The sequence below is a fragment of the Cervus canadensis genome, chromosome 30 (assembly GCF_019320065.1).
Source record: "Cervus canadensis isolate Bull #8, Minnesota chromosome 30, ASM1932006v1, whole genome shotgun sequence".
Lineage (NCBI taxonomy): Eukaryota > Metazoa > Chordata > Mammalia > Artiodactyla > Cervidae > Cervus > Cervus canadensis.
The window spans coordinates 23,494,496-23,517,861 of record NC_057415.1 but is presented as its reverse complement, the minus strand read 5'-3'; the positions used below and the strand labels follow the sequence as shown (position 1 = coordinate 23,517,861).

The 23,366-nt window shown below is 40.9% G+C and overlaps 1 protein-coding gene across 1 annotated transcript in view; it reads right to left on the bottom strand.

Moving 5' to 3' along the window:
• PLPPR1 (phospholipid phosphatase related 1) overlaps positions 1-23,366 on the bottom strand; it is a 558,611-nt gene that overhangs the window by 351,814 nt on the left and 183,431 nt on the right. Inside the window, exon 2 of the mRNA XM_043453687.1 lies at positions 9,383-9,474. The gene's annotated coding sequence lies outside the window, so the exon portion shown is untranslated. The remainder of the gene's footprint in view (positions 1-9,382; positions 9,475-23,366) is intronic.

The window sequence follows — 23,366 nt, the reverse complement described above, 5'->3', positions numbered from 1 at the left end:
AGACAATGCCCAAAATCTCTCGGGATTCTTCGGTTGAGAATCATTAAATAAATATGACAAAATGAGGAAAAGATACTATTTGAACTTGAGTCTTCTTCAGTGTCCTATAACACACAGAACCCCTGCAAAATGTAATTATCTCACCCACAATGTCAGTAGTTCCAAGGCCAAGAAAGTTTGATTTATATCCAACTCAGAGAGTCACCTGTCAAGATTCATGCAAAATCTAATAATGGTCACACAGGGACCCTCTCCCCCTTCCTCCTCTTCCCTTGGGGACTTATGTGAGCCTGAAGTGAGACCCAGCGGACTTCCAGTTTGGGATGGAGAGCTCTGCCTCTCAGCTGGTGGTTGCTTGATGTCACTCCTCACGGCCACATGGCACCACTGGTCTGAAACACATCGAGTCTGTCCTTACTTCTTGTTTTCCCTAACAGCCCCTGATTACCATCAGAAACATCTTGATACTGTCATCAAGGACTACTTAAAAGCTTTTTGGTCTTTTCTAGAAATGAGGAGAGCCAGGGCCTTAGGCATGCTATGCCTTCATTAACCTCTTAAGCTGGTAATCCACATGCCGTTCAATTCTTGCTGATGAACAGCAATAAAAAACAAAACACACGGTCATTTCTCCCACTGGGTTAAATTCTCAGAAATCTCCCTGGTTCTGGCAATGACTTCTCTCACCCTGCTGCCTGGCACTGTCAGGGACTCTGCCTGTCTTCTTCCAGGCTGGGACCTCTGAGTCCTGACTTCTGCCCTGGGCATGCTGCACACATCTTTACCAGCCCTACTGGAATGGGTGAGAGAGAAAAATAGCCCTTTGGGAAAGAAGGACATCAGAGCTACAAATGGGTACAGGCAGCCGAGGCCTGCCTCTTCCCATGGTCTGCCTGTCACGACACATCCTCACCAACACTGATGGTTTGAGATTTTTCCCATTAAGCCATTCCACACACAAAGTGTGCTGACTCCTAGGCCTTATCAAAATTCTTGTATCACATAACTGTAATGATCTGTGTACTCATTTGTGTCCCCCAAGAACTTCTGAGCTCCTTGAGGTAGGAAAAGACTGTGCTTTAGTATTGCTACGCAGTCAGCCTAAAACACACTGCATAGCACGTAGGAATCACTCAGAATAACAGGATTAAAAAAAAACTGCATAAAACACTTCCAGGCAAAATATTTGTGAGGATTTATAAAGAAACTTAGGATGAGAAAAGCTACCCAAAGTACACAAAATGATACTTTATACAGACAATTTAAAAGATCAGCACACAGTTCTTCTGAAGCTTTTAGCATAATGGAATAAAAATCAGAAACAGATTATACATTTTTTTTCTTTTTTTCAGCCATTTGGAAACTGTGGTAGCAAATATACTCCTCTTTTATTTTTAGAAGACAGTAAAAAAAAAAATGTCACACATATCATATGAGTTATTGGTCTCACAAAGTTAGTTGAAAAATTCACCTACAAGTTAAACAGTAGAGATGCTGGGATGGGGTTTCAGAGGCTGGCTAGCTCCAATCTCAAGGAGAAAATGACCAACATCAGTGTTCTGGCGACCTGTAAGCAGCTTCTCCCCAAATACCCACTTTGATCTAAAGGCGGCTTAAAAGCTAGTTGCTCTTAGAGATGGTTTTTAGTTATATAAATGAGTTTCCTACTGGTTTAGCCCAAGGTCTCATTTAGCCCAAGGTCAGGTAACTAACGCGAAAGTGTATTTCATTTACACCACTGGGCATACATACTTGACTCACAGAAATGAGAAATGATGAAGTCAAGTTTGTACTTTTTCTTCTGGCCCTTGGGTCCTTTTAACAAACTGTTAAACCACCTGAATTAAGTCTGTAGATTAAGTCTGAAGTCCTTATTACATAGCAAATCACAACCTATGTCAGAATCTCCAGTTACCTCAAAAAGTGGCATAATATTATCAATAAAATTTGTTTTTATTGACCTTAGTTTAAAAGACTGTCTTGGTTGAGCAAAGAATGGACTCACATGAAGGTTATGATATTGAAAGTAATAATAATTATAGCCAGTACAGTTAATATGTACCTCAGTTTATATCTCAAATGTCCAAATAAATAAATTTATAATAGTTACAAATCCTTTACCTAATGCCTATCTCCCATTCCACCAAGATGGCAGAAAGTTAATCTCAGTTAATTTGGATTTCCCTCCCCTTGCCTTAGAGTTGTGTCTAAGTTTCCAGCAACTTACACAGTGCCATGACAGCTGATGAAAGGGGTAGGACTCTAACCTGGTCTTCAATATCCTACCTTCTTCTGAGGTAGCTATTACGTCTTCTGTTTCTCTGTCATTAATTTGCACAGGTCACCACTGAAAGATCACAAGCTTCTCTCCACCTGCCCCCTTCAGGTCTGATGGATCTCCCAGTTCCTTTCAGTTATGGGCACAAACTATATTCTAATCTTTCCCCATCATGTTAGGACACCAAAATCTCTACTAAGCTGGCCAAGACCCATTCCCCCTAAACTCATCACACCTATCTTCACTCCAAACCCAAAGCTTCCTCCAGAAAGCAGGATAGATTATCGTAGGATATCTCCCTGAGACAATCCACCCCCTGCCTCTAGGTGGGGTGAGAGGGTAGACCTCTTTCTCTTTAACCCTAAAGTTTTGGCCATGCTGCAAGTCTTCTCCAGTCACCTAAGTGTCTAGGCTTTTGCAGACAAAGTCCTAACACTCCTTTGTTTTTCTTCTGTCCTGTCCCATCACTGCCCTAAGCAAAGAGCACAGAATTGCCAGCTTCTTGCATGGGATAAGGATGGAAGGTATAGGAAACAGTGAAGCGTAGGCAGGGGGAAATAGGTTAATATCTCAAAATGTTATCTCATCACACTCACACTGATGGAGTATCCTTCCCTTGTCAATATTTTTTAAATTGTCTCCTACGGTAGGTTTGTGTGTTCTGTTAGAAAGGCTAATTGTAAAGAGCCTTTTTTTTTTTTTTCTCTTTTTTGTTGATGGTAGGCCTCACAAATGGAGAATGGAATGGCAACCCACTCCAGTATTCTTGCTTGGAGAATTCCATGAACAGAGGAACCTCGCAGGCTACAGGCCACAGGGTCACAAAAAGTCGTACACGACTAATGACTAAACAACATCTTTCAATCCAAGTCCAATGTTTGTGACGAGGCAGCTTTGCTGGATGGTTACTCTGCCCCCTGACTACCCATCCAGATATTGCCACTTTCCTTCACATATCTAAATATGGAGAATGAATGCCTGTCCACGGCCCACAGCATCACCTATGATTCCTAGCAGATATTCCTGCAGTGACGATCCACTAGGCTGAGGTTGGATCTTCCCTTCCTCAGTCTGGTAGTTTCTCTCAGCCCCTGTATTTACGACTCTGTTTCCATTCCTTTGACTGAAAAAAACATCCACATGACAGACTTCTCTCAGAGCGCATCATACAATGCACTTTTCTCCAGGCTTCTCTCCCTCCTGCAGAATTGTGCCTTTGGAGTTGTATACACTCCACAGATAAGAGAGAGTCACCATTTGAAGGTTAACAGACTGGGAAACTGTCAGAGTGGGGAATAGCTAAGGAGCCAGCTTAGTCTGGCTTAGAAGACATTTCATGCACAATTGTACAGTGGCCCTGAGTTTTTATGACTGCGTGACCCTTCAGTATCCTGGAATGGGTAAATATATAGAGTTGTTATTGTTGTTGTTCAGTTGCTCAGTCATGTCCAACTCTTTGCAACCCCATGGACTACGGCATGCCAGGCTTCCCTGTCCTTCACTGCCTCCCTGAGTTTGCTCAAGCTCAAGTCTATTGAGTCGATGATACCATCCAACCATCTGATCCTCTGTTGCCCCCTTCTCCTGCCCTCAATCTTTCCCAGCATCAGGGTCTTTTCCAATGAGTCGGCTCTTTGACTTTGGCCAAAGTATTGGCACTTTAGCTTCAGCATCAGTCCTTCTAATGAATATTCATAGAGAGGAGATCAATTAGTATTTTTTGATACCTTCTGGAGGGACTATTTTAGGTAGAACATGTGGTATGTCTTCTAAGAAAGTGCTTCGCAATTCTTTGTCTTCAATAATGCAGTTAAGAAAAGGCAGGTCAGATTCTGAACTATAATCTCTTCTTTAATTGTCATTGCCACTGTTAGTTTTATTTTTTTTTTTATATTCTTTTGGATTTGGGTGGCATATCTGTTAGGCACACCTAATCTATTCCCCTGTAAACCCATATGCCCTAAAGCTGGAATTTTCACCCATGTCTATCTAACCCCAAAGTATCTATCTAAAACTTTCTGCTACTTCCTGTTGCCATTTCATGCAGGCTTTAAAAGAAGTGCGTGCAATTCTGCTCCTTAAATATTAGAGTCTATTTCAAAATAAATTCTAATTATTATAACTTTGGTTTGTATTTCCCAAATCTCATCTGAAATTCAGTAGTAAGAAGAAAAAGGTGGGGGAGGGCTTTTGTGTGGCCTATACTTCAAAAACATTGGTTGTTGGAAGTAGTTCCAGACAGAAGTCAGAAAAGGCATGTGACTCACCAAACCCAGAACGTTAATGAAACATGTGCAGGTGGATCTGGGACTCCATAATTGAGGTGTAATAAGACAAAAGAGGAAAGAGTTTAGGCTTTGGGTCTGGATGGACCAGACCCAAACTCCTGCTGTGCCGCCTTGAACAACGATTCTGAGTCTTGGCTTTCTGATCTGTAAAATGCAGCTAATGATGTTCACTTCCCAGGTGGCACGGAGAGTTTATATTTAACACTTTGGACACAAAGTGTCCATAAAAATAGTACTTGGCTTACCAGGTTAGACACTATTGATTCCAAGTAACAGAGTACCTAATTTAGATTGGCTTAATTAATAATAAAGGAGCTATATTATATAGATGAAAAGCTTTAAGCTAAAGTGGGCTTCACATGCAATTTAACACATCAGTTCTTGATGTCAATCAGGGCTCCAAGAGTTTGCTGAACTTGCCTCATTGATTTGTGAGAGGTAGCTTTGGGCTGAAGGCAGCTTCCCTCATGCTGACAAAAATGGTCCATCACAAACTGAGAGAGTAACATGGAAATATAAGCATTACCACGTGTAAAACAGACAGCTAGTGGGAAGTTTCTGTATAATACAGGGAGCTCAGCCTGGTGTTCTGTGATGACCTAGAGAGGTGGGATGGGGGAGGGTAAGAGGAAGGTTTGCGAGGGAGAGGATTTATATATACTTATGGTTGATTTCCATTGTTATACGGCAGAAACCAACAAAATAGTGTAAAGTAATTAGTGCGAAAGTCAAAGTGTTAATCTCTCAGTCCTGTCCGACTCTTTGCAACCCCTTGGACTGTAGCCTGCCAGGTTTCCCTGTCCATGAAATTCTCCAGGCAAGAATACTGGAGTGTGTAGCCATTAAAAATAATTAAAAAATATTTTTAAAAACAACTAAATATAATTTTTGAAAAAATGGTTCATCATACTCTCTAAAAGGAGAGTATGAACAAAATAAGCCTTTGTTTCAGTATTACTCACAGGAGTCTCAAGATTCACTCTGCTTTATCACCCCAGAACCATATGGCAAAGGAGATAGAATCCACTGAATGTCCCAGCTTCAGGACCTGCCTTGAGAGCAGGCACAAGCCCACTCTCTGCAAACCCTCAATACCTCTATCCCTTCATTTCCCCTCTGCTCCTCCTCCATATCCTCAATACTTCTTCTCAGGAACCACTGTCTAGTCTGGTTCAGGAGATCAAGGAAGGAAACTCTCTCTCTCTGTCCAAACTCTCAAATCTTTTCTCTATGCCTACAGTTCTCTACAGATTCCTACAATTTTAGGTTTTAAGAAAGTATGCCAGAAAATTCCTTGTTTCTGTATTTTACAGCAGTGTATCCCTTCTTGGTGACAGAGATCACTTAATACTTAATTTTTCCTTTCCTCAAGTCAGAGGAGTTAGAAAGTCTTGCAAGTATTCAAGTCAAACACATAAATTTGTGAAGATATGCTACACACATAACACTTCTTTCAGTAATCATTAGCATTTTCATCTTGGTGTGATGTTTTTATTAAAACTGCCTTGCTATTAGCAATATACTCTATGGTCATAGCAAACACACTCTTCCAACAACACAAGAGAAGACTCTACACATGGACATCAACAGATGGCCAACACTGAATCAGATTGATTATATTCTTTGTAGGCAAAGATGGAAAAGCTCTATACAGTAAGCAAAAACAAGACCAGGAGCTGACTGTGGCTCAGATCATGAACTCCTTATTGCCAAATTCAGACTTAAATTGAAGAAGTTAGGGAAAACTATTAGACCATTCAGGTACGACCTAAATCAAATCCCTAACGATTATACAGTGGAAGTGAGAAATAGACGTCAGGGACTAGATCTGATAGACAAAGTTCATGATGAACTATGGATGGAGGTCTGTGACATTGTACAGGAGACAGGGAACAAGACCATCCGCAAGAAAAAGAAATGCAAAAAAGCAAAATGGCTGTCTGAGGAGACCTTAAAAATAGCTGTGAAAAGAGAAGCAAAAAGCAAAGGAGAAAGGGAAAGATATACCCATTTGAATACAGAGTTCCAAAGAATAGCAAGAAGAGATAAGAAAAGCTTCCTCAGTGACTAGTGCAAAGAAATAGAGGAAAACAATAGAAAAGGAAAGACTAGAGATCCCTTCAAGAAAATCAGAGATACCAAAGGAACATTTCATGCAAAGATGGGCTCAATAAAGGTCAGAAATGGTATAGAGCTAACAGAAGCAGAAGATATTAAGAAGAGGTGGCAAGAATACACAGAAGAACTATACAAAAACCCAGAGATCCAATTGCCAACATCTGCTGGATCATCGAAAAAGCAAGAGAGTTCCAGAAAAACATCTATTTCTGCTTTATTGATTATGCCAAAGCCTTTGACTGTGTGGATCACAATAAACTGTGGAGAATTCTGAAAGAGATGGGAATACCAGACCACCTGACCTGCCTCTTGAGAAATCTGTATGCAGGTCAGGAAGCAACAGTTAGAACTGGACATGGAACAACAGACTGGTTCCAAATAGGAAAAGGAGTATGTCAAGGCTGTATATTGTCACCCTGCTTATTTAACTTATATGCAGACTACATCATGAGAAACACCAGGTTGGAGGAAGCACAAGCTGGAATCAAGATTGCCTGGAGAAATATCAATAACCTCAGATATGCAGATGACACCACCCTTATGGCAGAAAGTGAAGAAGAACTAAAGAGCCTCTTGATGAAAGTGAAAGAGGAGAGTGAAAAAGTTGGCTTAAAGCTTAACATTCAGAAAACTAAGATCATGGCATCTGGTCCCATCACTTCATGGTAAATAGATGGGGAAACAGTGGGAACAGTGTCTGATTTTATTTTGGGGGGCTCAAAAATCACTGTGGATGGTGATTGCAGCCATGAAATTAACAGATACTTACTCCCTGGAAGGAAAGTTATGACCAACCTAGATAGCATATTAAAAAGCAAGAACACTACTTTGCCAACAAAGGTCTGTCTAGTCAAGGCTATGGTTTTTCCAGGAGTCATGTATGGATGTGAGAGTTGGACTATAAAGAAAGCTGAGCGTCGAAGAATTGATGGTTTTGAACTGTGGTGTTGGAGAAGACTCTTGAGAGTCCCTTGGACTGCAAGGAGATCCAACCAGTCCATCCTAAAGGAGACCAGTCCTGAGTGGTCATTGGAAGGATTGATGTTGAAACTGAACCTCCAATACTTTGGCCACCTGATGCGAATAGCTGACTCATTTGAAAAGACCCTGATGGGATGGGGAGGGAGGTGGGAGGTGGGAGGGGGTATCAGGATGGGGAACACAAGTAAATCCATGGCTGATTCATGTCAATGTATGACAAAAACCACTATAATATTGTAAAGTAATTAGCCTCCAACCAATAAAAATAAATGAAAAAAAATAATAAAGTAAAAAAAAATAAATAAACACACACACACACACACAGAAAAGACTTTGATGCTGGGAAAGATTGAAGGCAGGAAGGGAAGGGGACAACAGAGGATGAGATGGTTGAATGGCATCACCGACTCAATGAACATGAGTTTGGGTAGGCTCTGGGAGTTGGTGATGGACAGGGAGGCCTGGTGTGCTGCGGTTCATGGGGTCGTGAAGAGTCAGACATGACTGAGCGACTGAACTGAACTGAACCAAGGACTACCTTGCTGATACTGTTGAACAAATAAAAAAGGACATTTCTAATCCCCAGCCTACAGATTCAAGGACTGGAGCATGCACAAATTCTTGATATGCTCTCCAAGGAGTCCTTGTAGGAGCCCTACTAGCTTTTGGTTTGTATTCCTATTAGGGGAATGGCTGAATTGAGGAATTTTAGTTTTCATCAGCTCTTCATGATTTGCTAAACCCAATAATCTTTATTTGGAATTCTCCTTTAGTTCTTGCAGTTTAAAAAGAAAACTAGTAACAACAACAAATGACTGAGGATAAATAAATGCAGCTTTTTCAATTCCTGACCAGTGGAAACAGAGCTGTATTCATTGCATATCTTGAGATACTTTGGCTATTATTTTTCCAAACACAACATTGCTTCAGCAGATCTATGTGTAACCATCAAAGAAATCTACACACAGAAAGACAAACAGGCAAAACTTCCTGGCTTCTTTGTACTCCCTAAATTTGAAAAATGGGCAAGATCATAATTTATGTATGGCACTTAGCATATACACAATACATGATATCACTCCTTATTACCATTATTATATAAAGAAATCTGTATATTCTGCCTAACTACCTGGTCTAGGCCTTCAGATCTATTTCCCAAAACAGGTCCAGTGGGTGGTAGTAAGGGATTGTAGCAGAGTTCCTAGTTGAAATTAGATGCATGGGACTTCTCAGTAAAGCTACAAGCAAGGAGTGTTTGTTAGATTAGTTTAAATACCATTCTGTATTATTAAAGTTATACTGTACATGTGCTAATGTTATCTTTGAGTAAAACTCTAAGGTAGGACCTCTTGTTTGAAAACACTTTGTTCAAGAAATTTAATAACAGTAAACCAAGGGAAAACATTTAAAACTTTGAGGAAGAAATAATCTGGTAGTTCATAACCATGGTCCTCATGTACCTCTGAGGATAATGAGCTATACCTAGGACTTGCCAAATCTAAATAAGAAGTCTGGGGTCTAGGTATATAACTGAACATCACCTCGGTGGACAACCCATAAGGCTAACAATTCCTCACAATGGATTCATCTTCTACCCAAAGAATCCTTTTAACCAAGCTTCTTCTTTTAATAGTTTGCCTATAACACAGTGATTGGCACAGAATGGGCACTTAATATACATATGCTGAATGAATAAATAGATTAATGAATGACCTACCTTCATATTTTGGTATGTTCTGGCACTTCAATCATCTTCAGCCCAAGCAATGGCCTTCAGCATTAGAGAATTCAGAGAGACACGTGAAGACCCTAAAATGAAAACAGATCCCCACTGAGTCACATATTAAATGAAGCCATGTTTTTTTCCTATAACACATTAAGCCAGAAGAGAGATAGGCATGAAGACATGTTGCCAAGACCAATCTCAACTCATATATCACTTTGAATAGCCAGGGTGTTTCTTCAGGGAGAACAGGTAGTGTAAGAATGGGACTCAGGGATGGGGGGAAAATGCAACTCGCATTTCTCTCCAGATGTCTTCATTAGATTCCCCACCTTGGGACAGTCAAATGCAAAACTACAACTGCAGAGCAGACTAAACAGGAAAGTGTTCTCTGTCATTCTGTTCATCCAACTTCATCCAGCAGTCTGCTGCTGTAAAGCCCTGGAGTAGAAAGACAAGTCCAGTTCCCTTCAGCCTCCTAGGTTGTATCCAGTTGCCCACTTCTGAGGGTCTGCATTCTCTAGCCCCTCCCCCAGGACCTGCATCCCAGCCCCACAGCCGCCATGGAAATGATGAGACTGTAGACCAATAGTTGAGAGTGTGAGTAAAAAACGAAGTAGGACACCAGAATAAACCATTTTCCCAACTATGTATTAAAAACTGGGTTTTTCACAAATTAGTTTTTCTAACAGGGTTCATGCTGTGCTAAGTCGCTTCAGCCATGTCTGACTCTTTGTGATCCTATGAACTGTAGCCCTCCAGGCTCCTCTGTCCATGGGATTCTCTAGGCAAGAATACTGGAGTGGGTTGCCATGCCCTCCTCCAGGGGATCTTCCCAACCCAGGGATTGAACCCATGTCTCTTATGTCTCCTGCATTGACAGACATGTTCTTTACCATTAGTGTTACCTGGGAAGCCCCAACAGGGCTCTGAAGCTACAAATTCATCAAAATAAGCAAACTGCCCATTTTGCCCATTCCAAAACCATTCAAGTATTGTTTTGATTCCAAAGGCTTCATTTGAAAAGCCACTGACTCCCTCAGTTTCAGATTATTGCTAATGGAATTTTTAATTACTTTTTGAAGGAAAAAAAGCTGGATTCTGGTTTGGGTAGTAAAAGAACAACTCACTTGATTACTTTTATACTTTTTTTAAAGAGCAGTTTTAGGTTCTTCTAGTGGAGAAGGAAATGGCAACCCACTCCAGTGTTCTTGCCTGGAGAATCCCAGGGATGGGGGAGCCTGGTGGGCTGCCATCTATGGGGTCGCACAGAGTTGGACACAACCGAAGTGACTTAGCAGCAGCAGCAGCAGTGAGCCTGTACCTCTGGACTGTGAACGTCACACACATTTCTAGGGTTTCCCCATCCCCCTTAGGTAGCACAGGATGGCTAGAGTGGGTTGGAACTGGGAATTTCCCTTCCCCTTAGTGCAGTACTCTCTGATAATATCCCAACTAGACAAGTTAGTTCTATTGACTAGTTTCTCCTGAGGGCAAGCCTTGTTAAGAATAGAGTACTCTGGTGTCTCTTAGAATGGCTCCTTCCCCCATTGCCACTTTTTTCTACCATGTATAAAATCAGTCATATGAAACTTTTTAGATGGCTCTATTTGGAAAAGACCCTGATGACGGGAAAGACTAAAGGCAAAAGGAGAAGGGGGTGACAGAGGATGAGATGGTTAGATAGCATCACAGAATCAATGGACATGAATTTGAGCAAACTCTGAGAAATAGTGAAGGACAGAGGAGCCTGGCGTGCTGCAGTCCATGGGATCACAAAGAGCTGGACATGACTTAGTGACTGGAAAAGAAGAAATAAATGTGTGGCAGTTCAGTGTTGGTTACTGCCTGCTGTGGGTGGCATTGTTTAAATTTCTGAACTTTCAAGTCAAAAATGACAACCCACATGACCTACTCATTCCCACCACCCTTTGTCAATATCAAACAGGCTTTACTGGGGGTGGGTCTGCACTGTATGAGGACTACAGAGACAAATGCATCAGCCTAGAGACAATCTCACTGTTGTCTTTCCCAGCATGCCTATATTTATCCTACTCTTGCCTTCCTATGTTCTTTATTTAAATTCTACAATGATTTATTTATATTCTTGTTTTAAGCCTCTCCAGATTCTTAATAAACAAACACAAAACAAACCAACCTCCAAGACATTTAGGTTTCTTATACCTCAAAAGACACATTTAAAGACTAATGTTCTGAAGGTATAAACCCCATCAGCCTCATTAAGTGTTACACATGCTTAAGGCTGAAATGAGTCATTATACATCTTTAGCTCATATACCCTCCCCTGAGGAATGAGGCTGAAGGCTCATGCGGGTGTGGCTGTCACATATGATTCATCACCACTGCTGAAGATTGCATTTGTTTTGTGAACACCAGTGCTGTTTTCAGAGGCTTCCCTCAGCCTTTGAATTCTCCCAGTCATATATACCCAAAATAGCCTCATTCAAAACTATAACTTTGCTGCTCTTTTAACTGCCGTGCTTGCTCATGATAAGCCCCATCTGAGCCCATGCTGTACAAGGTGGTTTATCATGGTTGCAATCTATTCCCCACCCAATGGCCTCCTTCAACTGCGTTGTGTCCTTGTAGTGGTGAAAATTATCAGTTCAGTTCAGTCACTCAGTCATGTCCAACTCTTTGCGATCCCATGAATTGCAGCACGCCAGGCCTCCCTGTCTATCACAAGCTCCCAGAGTTTACTCAAATTCATATGCATCGAGTCGGTGATGCCATCCAGCCATCTCATCCTCTGTCATCCCCTTCTCCTCCTGCCCCCAATCCCTCCCAGGATCAGGGTCTTTTCAAATGAGTTAGCTCTCTGCATCAGGTGGCCAAAGTACTGGAGTTTCAGCTTCAGCATCAGTCCTTCCAATGAACACCCAGGACTGATCTCCTTTAGGATGGACTGGTTGGATCTCCTTGCAGTCCAAGGGACTCTCAAGAGTCTTCTCCAACACCACAGTTCAAAAGCATCAATTCTTCAGCGTTCAGCTTTCTTCACCATCCAACTCTCACATCTACACATGACCACTGGAAAAACCATAGCCTTGACTAGATGGACCTTTGTTGGCAAAGTAATGTCTCTGCTTTTTAATATGCTATCTAGGTTGGTCATAACTTTCCTTCCAAGGAGTAAGCGTCTTTTAATTTCATGGCTGCAATCACCATCTGCAGTGATTTTGGAGCCCTCCCAAAAAAGTCTGACACTGTTTCCACTGTTTCCCCATCTATTTCCCATGAAAATTATAAACTTCCCCCAAATTATAGTTTAGTTTGGCATCCTAGTTAGGTGGATTAAATTATTCAAACCACCCCACCTGCAAGGAGGTCCCTTGGACTACAAGGAGATCAAACCAGTCCATCCTAAAGGAAATCAGTCCTGAATACTCATTGGAAGGACTGATGCTGAAGCTGAAACTCCAATATTTTGGCCACCTGATGCGAAGAACTGACTCACTGGAAAAGACTCCCATGTTGGGAAAGATTGAAGGCAGGAGGAGAAGGGGACAACAGAGGATGAAATGGTTGGATGGCATCACCAACACGATGGACATGAGTTTAAGTAGGCTCCAGGAGCTGGTGATGGACAGGGAAGCCTGGCACGCTGCAGTCCAAAGCACACCTTTGCGACTCTTTGGGGTCGCAGAGTCGAACACAACTGAGCGACTGAACTGAACTGAACCCCTCCCATGTGGCATTCCAGAGTTGTCTAAGTTTCCCAATCACCTCAGACATAAGAAATCCCCCCTACTCAACAGACTTGTGTTTGGTGTTGAGTGAAAATGAAAGAGGAGAGTGAAAAGGCTGGCTTAAAACTCAACATTCAAACAAATAAAATCATGGCATCCTGTCGCATCACTTCATGGTAAATAGATGGGGAAACAATGGAAACAGTGACAGACTTTATTTTCTTGGGCTCCAAAATCACTTTGGATGGTAACTGCAGTCATCAAATTAAAAGACACTTGTTCCTTGGAAGAGAAGCTATGACAAACCTAGGCAGCATATTAAAAAGCAGAAACATTACGTTGCCGACAAAGGTCCATCTAGTCAAAGCTATGGTTTTTTTCCAGTAGTCATGGAAAAGAGAGTTTTCCATGGGGTCGCAAAGAGTCAGACACGACTGAGAGACTGAACTGAACTGAACTTGATGCCATGACTACTACAGTCTCAAAAGACATTCTTCAATTTTTAATCATTTTGCAAATACTTTGGTCTTCAACACATTGCTGGCAAGTGTTATTTATGCAGTAAACTAACCGATAGCTTTCAGCTTTCTCAACCAATCTAATGAAGGCCAGTACACAGCCTCTGGGTTTTTGTTTTTCCAGTTTATGTTCATAAAACTGTATGCACTAATTTTCTAAACACTAGCCCTTTGTGTTTTATATTAGTAGTACTGACAAGGCCTACATTAATAACAATTAGTGGAATATTAATAGCTGTACTTAATTTTTTTAATTACTACTTTTATTTTTCTCAGATAATGCTTCCTGAACTTAATGATTATGCTGTTGAGAGAATAACACTCAGCTGTTGGTGACTAAAACCACAGCGATAAATCACTGAAATCAAACTCTAGTCCTTAAGACAAACTCAAAAATATATACATTCATAAATGCTGACTAAAGCATTGTTCAAAATTCTCAAGTAAAAAGTATTTACCACCAGACAGAGTAAAACTTCTTTGTCTGATGTAAAAAGAGATGAAAATTCTGCCAATTACTAAATGTCTATCACCACTGTTGGTATCTATAAATCAAAATAAGCAGTTTCTCAAAGCTCAGTGGGTACCTGTCTGTAGCTGGAATAATACCACAAAAACCACGCCACACTGAAGACCCATTGTGTATATAGATAAAGCACATGGACAACTGCAACTTACAGTGACATCCACACTGGGCCAACAAAGAAACTCAGGGTGGTGATTAAGGATGTGGACCAAGGGCCCAGGCTGACGAGGTTCACCTGCCACTCTGCCCCTCTGTAGCCGTGTTATCAAGTCTCTGCGGCTGTTTCCTCATGTATAAAATAAGAACGACACTAACAGTAATATACACAAACATCCATACCTTATAGAATTGTTGTAAAAACTGACAGAATACATAAATAAAATATAAATACACAAAAATAATAACTACGGCTTACACTTATTATCTGCAAACACCTAGACATGGTACTGGAATGTGGAATGTGCTGAGTGTAAGCCATAGTTGTCATTTTTATTTCAGTGTGTGCCTGGAGTGGTCATTGTGTCTGAGACGGTCAGTCTGGACTGAGATGCTAGTCAGCATGTGTAAAGCAATCAGAATTCCGCTCCTGAGAGTCTGTCAGGAACGACTCTGCAGTCGTCAGGCCATCCAAGCCCCAGTGGACCTAAAGTGGCCAGTCACTCCGAGGTTCTCAAGTTATGTGCTGTGTTTTCACACTTCTCCAGCATCCCCCAGGGGCCTGGGGGAAGTCCTGTTCAAGGGAGTGGGCCCCAAGGACAGACATGGCCCAGGCAGGGGCGAATGGTTATTGCCGGCTGCTGATCTGCAGACTTCCTCTTTTTTTCTTTCTCTCTCTCCAGCCCAGCCACTTAGCCTTTACAGTAGCTCCGCAGACTTCCCAACAATCAGGTGGGGGTCCTCCCCTACAGTAGATATTCCACTATCTATTTCATGGAAGCCTCAGTGCCTACTGAGGCCACTCAGGTCTACACACACACACACACATACAGACACTGCCCTCCCCCTTCTGTGGAGAGGTTCTTAATAGGCAGCATAACCAGCAGGCTGCCAGCAGGCTCAGGCACTAGAGCTGAGCTTTCCAATAGAACTTCTGCAATGATTTGCAATGTGGTCAATGTCACTGAGAAATTGGATTTTTAATTGGATGTAACTTAATCTATTTAAATAGTTGCATGTGGCTAGTGGCTACTATATTGGACAACATAGTTTTAGAGACAGCCTGAGACCAAGTCCTAGCTCCGTATTTCCATGCCCCTTGACACTGGGAAAGTGACTTTAATTCTCTGAGCCTCAGTCTCTTGCTCTACCTAGAAGTAATATATTACTTAACTCACAGTGCTGCTGCAAAGATAAGGTAAACTCTTTCACTGAAGCACCTACAAGAAGATACAGTCTAGATTAAACTTCCAGGATTATCAGCTATTACAGGCATTTAAAAATACTTTCCTATGTCTCCTCATAATTTAGCTGGGTTGCTTTTCTCAGAGTATTCATTGATTGGTTGAAATAATCATACCAAAGTCACACTCAGTTGACCCTTTAAAAAAAAATAGAAAACATCAACCATTAATATCTGATGGAACTATTAATATAACTATTAATTAATATTCCTCAACTCCACCTTGGGGAAATACACAGACCACCAGCCTTGCTGAGCCTTGGAGAAACATACCTAAGCCTTTTTTGTTGAGATATGTATTATGGAGGTTTCAAAGGCCGAGTAATAAGAAAATTTCTTAAAGCAATGACATTTTGTTGGGCTGAGTCTGAAAAGAGTTCAACCTTGCCTGAAATATTTGACAGAGTTATGTAACAAATAAAGAGTCATCAACAATCACCTATCAAAGCAGGAAAATCAATTTAATAAAAGTTTTAATTGAATACCAGCTCTGTGATAGAAGAATGGAACCCACAAGAATAATATGACACTGTCTCTACTTTTCAGAATTTCAGTGGACCCACCTCCTAGTGTAATAGAAATAAAAACAAAAGTATACAAGTGGGACCTAGTTAAATTTAAAAGCTTTTGCAGAGCAAAGGAAACTATAAAAAGGGTGAAAAAACTGTGCTCAGAATGGGAGAAAATAATAGCAAATGAAACAACTGACAAAGGATTAATTTCCAAAATATACAAGCAGCTCATACAACTCAATACCAGAAAAACAAACAACCCAATCAAAAAGTGGGGGAAAGACTTAAACAGACATTTCTCCAAAGAAGACATACAGATGGCTAACAAACACATGAAAAGATGCTCAACATCACTCATTATTAGAGAAATTCAAATCAAAACTACAATGAGATATCACCTCACACCAGGCAGAATGGCCATCATTAAAAAGTCTACAAACAGTAAATGCTGGAGAGGGTGTGGAGAAGAGAGACCACTCTTGCACTGTTGGTGGGAATGTAAACTGATACAGCCACTATGGAAAATGGTATGGAGATTCCTTAAAAAACTAGGAATAAAACCACCATATGACACAGCAATCTCATTCCTAGGCATATACCCTGAGGAAACCAAAATTGGAAAAGACACATGTGTCCCGTTGTTCATTGCAGCAGTATTTACAATAGCTAGAACGTGGAAGCAACCTAGATGCCCATCGACAGATGAAGGGGTAAAGAAGCTGTGGTACATATACACAATGGAATATTACTCAGGCATAAAAAGGAACACATTTGAGTAAGTTCTAATGAGGTGGATGAACCCAGAGCCTATTATACAGAGTGAAGTAAATCAGAAAGAGAAAGATAAATATCATATTCTAACACATATATATGGAATCTAGAAAGATGTACTGATAAATTTATTTGCAAGGCAACAATGAAGAAACAGACATAGAAAACAGACTTACACTGGGAGAAGGGAGGAGAGGGTGAGATGTATGGAGAGAGCAACATGTAATCTTATATTACCATATATAAAATACACAGGCCGATGGGAATTTTCTTTATGTCTCAGGGAACTAATACAGGGGCTCTGTATCAACATAGAGGGGTGGGATGAGGAGGGAGAAGAGAGGGAGGGGACACATGTACACCCATGGCTGACTCATGTTGATGTTTGACAAAAAAACAACAAAATTCTGTAAAGCAATTATCCTTCAATTAAAAAATAAATACTTTTTTTAAAAGGTACCTAATAAAAAAGAAATTTCAGTGGTTTTTGGAGATGCCGTGTTTTCAAGTACAAATGACAGGAATATGAACTAGGATAACTGTTGTGCGTGTTTGGATGAGAAAAACTCAATGTTGGCTGAAGTGATTGAGGGGACCTTTGTAGACACAGCTGACCTCAGATCACAAAGCCCAACAAAAGAAGACTGCCCATCTCCCAGGTCTGAAGAGGTCAGCGTGGGAGGAACCATTTCTGAAGCATGTGCTTGTGGCAACTATTGTTTACACGATGCAGGCATGTATGCAACTTACACATGTGAGTTTCCTCTGGATTCAATTCATCCAACAGGTATTTACTGAGCATCTAATATGAGCCTGGCAAGGACATACACAGGCAGCATGTGGTCTGCTCAGGTTTACAGACTTAAAATCTGCATGTAGGGTGGGGAATCTGCTTGATGGATGGCAGCTTTGTGTCCCCAGAGTGATAAATCAGAATGCCTGCAAATTTACCTGCTTATCATGACAACAATTCTTACGGAAATATCACTATCTAGGTGTTCACTTTAAATCACCACACAAAGGGTGGGCTTTATGTTTCGTGTTTTTCAGTTTCCATGTCCTTTGTTACTCATTTTAAAAGAATTTTCTTTGCAAGGATTCCTACTGAGTAGATCAAAATCTTATCATTTTAAAAACTGTCACAGTATAAGCCTATCAGAGGTTTTATATCTCATGTTCTAAGTAGGAACTTTGAAATGTAAATTTCAAAATCATAGAATCATGTAATTCTCGCCTAAGAGTATAAACCTCTTTTTTGGCAAGATATCTAAAATAAGCAGGGATTTTCTTTCTTTTTTTTTTTTTAAGGGAAGGGGCCAGTAAACCACTCACCTCCCAAAAAATGTTTTAAGGGTTCATATGTAAAAATATATAAACAAATAAAATGAGTTTAAAATTGAAACCTAGCTTATTGTTCTCCCCACCCACTTTTCATAGAGAAATACAGACCCTTCCATCCAAGCCAGAGAAAAGGGGATGTGACCTACACCATCGCACCATCCCTGCCAAAGTGTGGGCCCTGGAGCAGTAATATCAGCATCACGTGGGAACTTGTTATGAATGCAGAAAGTCAGGGCTGGGGTCAGACTGAACCAGAATTCACTGAACTCTGAAGCTGCTTTTAATAAGATTTCCAGGTGAGAGATATGCACATTATTGGTCAAGAAGTATTTCTCTCACGAATATTAAAATATTACTGAATCAACTTGAAAACAAGGTACCGGTTAACTCCACCCTGGGTCCTCAGATCCTTTCGCAGCTAACCACATGTAAATTGGTCCTGCAGAACAGACAAGAAGAGTGCTTTCATGTTGAAACAACAAAGGATTCTTAACAGGAGCCGACAGACCCTCTTCCTCAAATAAATATTAAACGTGCATTTTTAAAATGTGCGTTTAAGGAGATGACAAATTGCTTTCTCACCCAGGTCACCTACATGACTGTACAGTTGTCTTTCCCATCAACTGTTTCTCTTTTAAAATTAAAGTCAGTGATATAAATGCAACCCAGTAAGTACAATAAATAACTAGATTATGATGAAAAGAGATTGGAAAGATTGAGGAAGAAAGAACTATTGAGGAAGTCAAGAGAGATGGAGGGGACAGCAGGGTCAAGGTCAGCAGTTTCCTGGAACCCCTGCTTCCTTACTTCTCAGGGTGCTCCTCTCAGACAATTTTCCCCAATGCTCTAGGGGGTGGGACCTCCACGCTCCAGGTGATGGAGCAGAAATGGAAGCAGGACCCTAAGCTAGGAACGGTCATCTATAAAATACACCCTAGGGGAGATGAAATTAAGTTCATTATTAATATAATTGGAGGCATTCAACTTCTAACTGACATTAAATCTTAAGAAAAACTGAAACAGAAATGTATCTTTTAATGGAAAGATTAATGATAATAAAAAAAATCAGAGAGAACCTAGCTTACAGTTGTCACCTCTTTGTGATTCTTAACTACAACCAACAATTCCTTATGAAAAAGGTACAAAATCACTGCTTGGATATGGGTTTCTGCTCTTGTGGTAAAAGCAAATTTATGAAAATTCAAATCCAATGTCATTTGCTGACTCAGTCCCTATAATGAAAGCTGACAGGTTTAATATAAATAAACTAAATATAATCATGTAATTGCCAAGAAAGAAAGGATTAAAAAGGCCATAATAACAGTGGTATGCTGATAAATGTTTAACAACTGGGTCTCTGGAGGGAAAAAAAAGCCCTAACTGTAGCATTTGCCAATTTGCATGACATAAATCCTCCCAACATGATCAGTTTCGGGCTACCATTGTGATGTCATTGAATGCAGTTTGAAAGAGACTCACACAGTTGGTTCTCTGGAACAAATAAAAGCTGTTCCAGTGCATTCCCAAAAGTAAACAAATGTGCAGATTTTTCTATTCATCGATAGATTAAGCAACATTTGATCTCTGGTCCACAGGTGTGTTTATTTATACCATGAGAAGTCTAGTAGTTCTACTGTTAATCAAAGGTGGTCAGGGCCAAAGTTTAAACTCCAGATGAGAAAGCACATGAGTACTGAAGTCTGGCTTTCATATTTTTTGATTTTCAGCATATCAAAAAAGGCCTTCAGAAGCTTGTGGTTTTATGATATCCTCCTGCTCATCAATCACTCTCAGGCTGATGTTTTCAACACTTGAAAAAGATGGGGAAAGTATTCTGCATGGCTTACGTTCTGCTTTCTTGGATCTTTTGCCCTGCATTTCTGTCACTATGTTAGATGTAATCATGAATTTTGAGGACAGAAATGAAGCAACAGCCATGAATATGTACACTTTGGAGTACTTCATCATAATTTTTGACAGCAATATTCCTCAAGATCGGCAGATAGATTAAACTTGAGGTGGTTGCCTCAAAAATAATTTTCAGGTAGACATTTATAGCATACACAAAGCAAGATTATAAAGCTATTTGTCATAGGTGCTATTTTATTCCAATAATAGAAAAATAACATACCTTACAAGTAAAATTTAAAACACAAGAATCACAAAACCTTATACATCATGTTCAACTAATTAGACAAAATCTATTATGCCCTTGTAATATACATGATGGTGAGAGTTCTCATTCAAAAAAAATGTCTCATTAATATTTACTTGGGCTTCCCAGGTGGCCCCATGGTAAAGAACCCACTTGCCAATGCAGGATACGTGGGTTCAATCCCTGGATTGGGAAGATCCCCTGCAGTAGAAAATGGCAACCCAATCCAGGGTTTTCTTGGGCTCCAAAATCACTGTGGACAGTGACTGCAGCCACGAAATTTAAAGATGCTTGCTCCTTGGAATAAAAGCTATGACAAACCTAGATGGTGTATTAAAAAGCAGAGACATCACTTCGCCAACAAAGGTCCAATAAAGTCAAAGCTATGGTTTTTCCAGTAGTCATGTATGGATGTGAGAGGCGGACCATAAAGAAAGCTCAGCACCAAAGAATTGATGCTTTTGAACTGTGGTGTTGGAGAAGACTCTTGAGAGTCCCTTGGACTGCAAGGAGATCCAACCAGTCCATCCTAAGGGAAATAAGTCCTGAATATTCATCAGAAGGACTGATACTGAAGCAGAAACCCCAGTATTTTGGTCACCTTATGCAAACAGCCAACTCATTGGAAAAGTTCCTGATGCTGGGAAAGACTGAGGGCAGGAGGAGAAGAGGATGACAGAGGATGAGATGATTGGATGGCATCACCAACTCAATGTACATATGTTTGAGCAAACTCCAGAAGACAATGAAGGACAGGGAAGCAAGGCATGTTGCAGTCGCAAAGAGTTAAACATGACATAGTGACTGAACAACAACAGCAAGACATCTTCATGTGCAAGACCTCAAAAACTGTATTGCCCATGCACATATTTTTTTAATAGTTAAAAAAAAAATTCCATATAAAAATAGTATTTGATTCCTTGGAAATTTCAAAGCAGAAAAAAATTTCATTCTCAGTGTAACCCAGAAAATAAACCCATTAATCAGCCAGAAATTTCAAGGAATTTACACAAGATACAGCAAAAACAGAACCTGGCTTAAGAAAATACTACTCTCGAGGTCCAGTGACTGAATATTTAAAATATATTGACTAACTGTTGAAAAAGAAATCCAATGCAGTGGGCAGTATCTGAAATGGCTCTCAGTAATCCCTGTTTTTTTATATTCACACATCTGTGGAATTTCCTCCATGTATGTATGTGTGCTGAGCCTAGTGACTTGCTTCTGAGTGTTAGCTGCTCAGTCGTGTCCAACTCTTTGCACCCCCATGGACTGTAGCCTGCCAGGCTCCTCTGTCCATGGGATTTCCCAGGTAAGAATACTAGAGTGGGTTGCCATTTCCTTCCCCAGGGGGATTTTCCCAACCCAGGGATGGAACTTTGGCCTCCTGCACTGTGGGCAGATTATTTACTGTCTGAGACACAAGGGAAGTCCGTCCTGCTTCTGATAGAATACAATAAAAATGATGGAATATCACTTCCAAGATTAGGTTACTGTGATTTCCATCTTGCTAGTCCTCTCCTTCCTGCTGGTGCTCTTCTTACCCTCTAACTTGCTCACTCTACCATGTTGTGAGATGCTCTATGAAAAGGCCCACATTGCAAGGAACTGAGGGCAACCTCTGGCCAGCAAGCCATTGAGAAACTGAGGCCTGAATTCTTCCAACAACCACGTGAGTGAGCTTGGAAGTGCATGCTTCCCCAGCTGAACCTTGAGATGAGACTGCAGACCTGCCTCCACCATGATTGCAGCCTAGCATAATCTGGTTCTATTAACACATTTGCTCTCAGTAACTCCACTCCATTTCCTGAGAGCCCTAGTACAATCCTAACAAGGTTCCAACAATTAAGGTCTCGGGAAGGCCCGTCACCCACAGAGACCCTGAAACAGAATATCCAGTTAAAATGCCTGGACTCCTAGCACACAGAAACTCTGAGATAACTGGTCCTGTTTCAAGCCATAAAGTTTTAGAATGATTTGTTATAAAGCAGTAGATAATATATCTAGAAGCCTCCACATCAACATGGAAATTCAGGACGCAGAAATTAGAACGGGCTAACAGGCAGCAGTGACAGAACTGAACAAATTCAAGATCTGTCTTAGTGTCCACCTTCCCAGGGGGCGCTACTAGTAAAGAACCCGTCTGCCAATGCAGAAGACATAACAGATGTGGGTTCAGTCCCTAGATTGGGAATACCCACTGGAGGAGGGCATGGCAACCCACTCCAGTATCCTTGCCTGGAGAATGCCATAGACAGAAGAGCCAGGCAGGCTACAGTCCATAGGGTCACAAAGAATCAGACATGACTGAAGTGACTTAGCACGTACGCACACATTAGTGCCCACACTGACCTTCCCTGCAAATGAACAGTGTGTTCAGTGGCAGAGGTGTTATTATGGTGAGCTCCCAATCATTGTGGTCATGAGCACCAGCTAGAGGTCAGCTTTGGACCCTCAGCCCCCTTTATGCTGCTATCTGTAATGCACCAAGGGTAGGGGAGTGGGAGTGGTCCATTTCCATGAAGGCAATGATGGGTACATTTTCTGCAAAAGACTATAAGCAAAGCCAAAAGTCAGGTTTTTATTATCACAATTTTATTATGATATCACAATTTTATTATCATAATAAAAATAAAATTATTTATTATATTATCAATTTTTATTCTTTATTAATTGCACTGGCAACTCTAAACAAGGAAATACTCCTTCCCACCAGGGCAGACAGCCCTCCTGCCTCCCCTCCAGTGCATCACTGGCTGCCACAATAAAGACTTTAGAAATGCTTGGCAGGGTGACACTTCCCGCTGTGCAGAGCCTTCCTGATAATGCCATCTGCATTTTTTATGGAAAATTGGACCTTTTATCCAACACAGATGCCCTTACAGATCAGAGTAGCAAGAAAGAGCAGAAGTAAAGGCAGAAGTAAGGGTGGGCTCTGGATCAAAACAACAAATGAGATTCTTACAACTGACTTCCGTATTGCATCAGTGCCCCATGCATAGAGTCACCACCTGCAGTCACCTGTCAGGGCAGAATTTATTCCCAA